This window comes from Hordeum vulgare, chromosome 1H (genome assembly GCF_904849725.1).
Source record: "Hordeum vulgare subsp. vulgare chromosome 1H, MorexV3_pseudomolecules_assembly, whole genome shotgun sequence".
NCBI lineage: Eukaryota > Viridiplantae > Streptophyta > Magnoliopsida > Poales > Poaceae > Hordeum > Hordeum vulgare.
The window spans coordinates 6325945-6331246 of NC_058518.1; positions in this window are offsets into that span (position 1 = coordinate 6325945).

Sequence of the window (5302 nt, forward strand, 5' to 3'; positions counted from 1 at the left end):
GCATGTATATTGTATGTAATACACAAGTGTAAACATATCCTATTTCTGTGGATCACACCTGCCCCGCTGGCCTGAGTGCCGCCTCTTGCGAGTGCACACCTCTCTCTCTCTCTCTCTCTCTCGTGTATATAACCTGTAACTTGTAACAGAAACTGCAAGGCAGATATTTTTAGTTCCAACTTGGTATGAGACTCCAGGCGCCATGTCCGAGCAGCCCCCTTCCTCCGACGGCACCAGCGCCGCCACCTCGTCGGGCACACTCTCCATCTTCTCGACACCCTCCATGCAACCTCCTGTGCCACTTCCCCGCGTATCAACATCGACCATAGCAGTTCCTCCGCCGCCGTGACCTCCAAGTTTGCCCCCTGTTCTCCTCCTCTGTCACCCCACCTCCGACGCCGTCGGACACCGCTCTGCGCCACCCAATCTTCTCTGACAAAATCACCAACCACATAGAATTCCTTCTTAATTCGGCTGATCACAACTACCACAAGTGGAAGACTTTCTTCGTCATGGTTCTTCCCCGCTATGGAGTGACCTACTAATAACTCACAAGTATAGGTGATTGACATCAGTTGTGCTTCCCTGGCAATAGCTCCAGAAAAGTGCTGATCCTACAATCTCTAGTGTTAGCTAGACGAATGCTTATAACAACTAACCTTCTCCTGCAACGGCACCAGAAGAATGCTGATAGCACTCCCCGGCAATGAAACTGGAAGAATGTTGTTGATGGCCCACCAACGCATGGGTTCGCAATAGTTTTTGAGGGTAGAGTATTCGACCCAATTTATAGGTACGCTAGTCAGGAGGTGAGAGTATACTCTCAAGTATTAGCAGCTGAATTTGTCAGATTCAACCATACCTAAAAGATTAGTATCTGCAAGCACAATAGTAACAATGAAGTAGCGGGTATCGGCAGTGTAACGAGCAATAGCAGTGGCAAGGAATAGCATTAGTGACAGCAGTAGCAAGTAGCAACAGTAGCAAGCGACAGTAGTAGCAACAGTAGCAGCAGAGCAAGACAAGTAACAACAGTAGCAACAGTAGTAGCAGCAGCAGAACAAGAGAAGTAACAGCAGTAGCAACAGTAGTAGCAGCAGAGCAAGACAAGTAACGACAGTAGCAACAGTAGGACAAACTCGTAGGCATTGGGTCACTGATTTGTTTGGATGATATTCATCATGCAACAGCTATAACACGGAGAGATAAGTGGCTAGCTCCCGTTCGTCAATGTGATGTAGGCATGCATTCCATGTGTCGTCATACGTGCTTAGGGAAAAGAACTTGCATGACATCTATTGTCCATCCTTCCCGTGGCAGCGGGGTCCAAAAGGAAACTATGGGATATTAAGGTTCTCCTTTTAATAAAGAACCAGACCAACACATTAGCACTTGGTGAACACATGAACTCCTCAAACTATGGTCATCATCGGGCGTGGTTCCGGTTATTGTCACTTCGGGGTTGCCGGTTCATAACACATAGTAGGTAACTACAACTTGCAAGATCGGATCTAAAACACACATATATTGGTGACAACATAATAATTTCAGATCTGAAATCATTGCACTCGGGCCCTAGTGACAAGCATTAAGCATGGCAAAGTAGTAGAAACATAAAATCACAAAACATAGTGGATACTAGGGATCAATTCATATCAAAACAAACTCGATTACATGATAGATCTCATCCTACTTATCACCGTCCAGCGAGCCTACGAATAGATTACTCACGAACGACGAAGAGCTTCATGGAATTGGAGAGGGAAGAAGGTTGATGATGACGATGGCGACGATTTCCCCTCTCCCGAGCCCAAGACGGACTCCAAATCTGCCCTCCAGATGAAGAACAGGTGGTGGCGGCGCCTCCGTATCGAAAACGCGACGAAAACTTCTCTTTTTATTTTTTCTGGGACGAAAGACAACTTATAGAGCTGGACCCCACAAGCCTGCCCACCGCCACCAGGCGGGTGGTGGTGGAGCAGGGGCTTGTGGCCCACTGGCCCACCCCCTCAGGTGGATTCTGGCGCAGGTATTTTTGATATTTTCCAAAACTGCTCTCCGTAAATTTTCAGGACGTTTGGAGAACTTTGATTTCTGCACAAAAATAACACCAAGGCAATTCTGCTGAAAACAACGCCAGTCCAGGTTAGTTCCATTCAAATCATGCAAATTATAGTCCAAAACAAGGGCAAAAGAGTTTGTAAAAGTAGATACGTTGGAGACGTATCAACTCCCCCAAGCTTAAAACCTTGCTTGTCCTCAAGCAACTGAGTTGACAAACTGAGAGAGAAAGAAAAACTTTGACAAACTCTATTTTATCTAGTTGTTGCAACTATGTCTAACTCATAACCAGAATTTCAGCAAGATCACAAGTTAACCACATAAGCAAATGACACAAAGGTCTCACGGTAAACTAATATCAATTGCATAATCAGCTAACGAGCAAATAATAATGAGTTTCAAATACCAACACTTCAATCAAAACAAGCATGAAACAATACGAATAGTTGGTATCTCGCTAGCTCTTTCTGAGACCGCAAAACATAAATGCAGAGCACTTTCAAAGAGCAAGGGCTGACTAAACATTGTAATTCATAGCAATGAAGATCCAGTCATAGTCAAACTCAATATCAATCAAAAGCAAAGCATAAAAATGACAGATGTGCTCTCTAATTGGTGCTTATAAAAGAGGACGATGACTCGACAGGAAAATAAATAGACAGGCCCTTCGCAGAGGGAAGCATTGATTTGCAGAGGTGCCAGAGCTCAAGCTTTGAAAACAGAGATAATAATTGTGGGTGGCATGCTTTCATTGTCAATGCAATGACCAAGAGTTCTCAATATCTTCCATGCTACTCTTGCTATAGGCGGTTCCCAAACAGAAAAGTGAAGTTTTAACTCCCCCACCACCAATCAATCACACTCCACGGCTAGCCGAATCCTCGGGTACCGTCCATATTAACATCAATCCGGGGGGAGTCTTGTTTTACAGTTATGTTTTCGATTTAAGCATGGAACTGGGCATCCTCAATACCGGCCCCTTTCTCGTGCAGGACTGTGAATAAACACATGTCGAGGATAACACTCCTAGCATGGAAGATACCAATAGCCCTCTGTCACCACATGAGCGGTTCGGGCATGCAAAACAGATTTATTTCTTGAAGGTTTAGAGAATGGCACATGCAAATTTACTTGGAACGGCAGGTAGATACCGCAAATAGGTAGGTTTGGTGGACTCTCGTGGAAAAACTTTTGGGTTTATGGAGGTGAATGCACAAGCAGTATTCCCGCTTAGTACAAGTGAAGGCTATCAAAAGACTGGGAAGCGACCAACAAGAGAGAGACATCAGTCATCAAGATGCAATGAGTTTGACTAGCATTGAATGCAAGCATGAACATGATATAAATCACCATGAACACGAACATCATAGAGGCTATGTTGATCTTGTTTCAACTACATGCATGAACATGTGCCAAGTCAAGCCACTTGAAACATTCAAAGGAGAATACCATCCTATCATACTACATCACAGTCATCTCAAAATCTATGTTGGCAATCAAGACAAACCATTATAAGCTCTCAGCTAAATAAGCATGGCATCAGAAACTATGATCTCTAAGTTGTCATTGTGTTGGGGATATTACCTGTTAATAACCCGCCCTAGTTGGGCCGGGTCACCATGTCAGGCGATTCACTTGAGCGTGGTTTGGGCCTTGGCCTGGTCAGATCAAGGCCATATGGCGGTTTATGATTTCCGGAAGGTCTCCAAACTTTGAAGGACGGCGACTTAGAGACCACAGGGGTCACAATTTGTAGGAAAGGAAAGTACCCTTGTAAACCCTGAGGATTCGACCTGTATAAAAAGGCGAGTCCCAGGGGAGGAGAGGGCAGGTTAGAAATATCGAGTGCTAGGTTCGGCGAGTTACGCCCTCCTTGTAATCAAAACCACATCAATACAGACCACAGCAGGACGTAGGCTTTTACCTCCTCACGAGGGGCCGAACCTGGGTAAATCGCCGTGTCTCTCCTGCTTAATCCCTTTGAGTCGCCACCAAGGTGCGATGGCTCCAGTACTAAGTCCTTTCACGAGGACATCTGCCGTGACAAAACCACGACAGTTGGCGCCCACCGTGGGGCCTACGCACGGTGGAGTTGAGTTCTCAAAGGGAGCCCTACTAGGGTTTGGGAGTTACGTGACGGGGCTCATGACCCGGAGCCGCCGCGGGAAAACCTACATCGACAACCAGCGATGGGGGCCTGAAGCGGATTCGATTGAATCTGGATACAGGGTCCCCTTCGGCAAAATCAACGTCTTCATCGGCATGATCGGATCACACGTGCCTGAGCCGGACATCTCCACCGACATCGTCGAGCCGGCCAGGTACGTCCGCCTAGTGGTAACACCAAATCTGACTCGCCCGGTCTTTGTGGGGTTCACGCAGGGATCGGAGGAGCCAGAGCGCTCGGCGACCCAGGAAACTACACCGGTCAACTCCGATGACGAATCCTCCATGGGCGATTCAGATTCAATTCGGTCTCTACATGGGGATTGTCTTGGGGGCTTGTCGCTGGCCATGGACCTCGAAGTCCTTGACCGAACCCGCCGCCAGATCGCCATTTACATGGCGGGGGCGACTCAACCCACACAAAACCCCACCGGAGGCGATGGCATCGGCGAGACGTCTAGAAGCCCGGCCGCAGTCCTGGTGGATTTAGCGGCCGAGATCACAAAGATGATGGCGACTCCCCTCACACCAGAAAACCAGGAGGAGATAAACACGGAGCTGGCGAAACTCAGAGAGGCAGTGGCAAAGGCTCATCGGGATGCCGAGGTGGAGTCCGCCAGGATCGAGACCCGGCAAACTCAAATTACGGCCGAAAGGATGCGCTTAAACACTGACAACTGGCGGCTCGAAAGACACCAGCGCACATCTGATGCCGTCCATCAACGGAGACTCCAGGGTCGCCTGCCCCATGATCTCAACCCGACCCCCCTATTCGACACTCCACGAACCCCTGGGGCGGGAGCCGCCCCGGGGGGAGGGCCGGGTCGCCTGCCTAACCCGCCGGTTCAGCCGGCCGAGGATCGCATTCCCCGATTCCGGACGCCTCAAGGCCACTTTTCCAACCCGGTGGACAACGTCCTTGTCGCAACTCGCCATTTGGAATCTCTTTCGATTCACGGCAATACTCATGCCGAGATAGAAGCAAGGAACGCCATCGAGATGTTGAAGACGGCGGTGGTTCAAAACGCTCAGTTCTCACACGGCCTCGAGAGGTTGCATTCCACCCCCCAGGCGA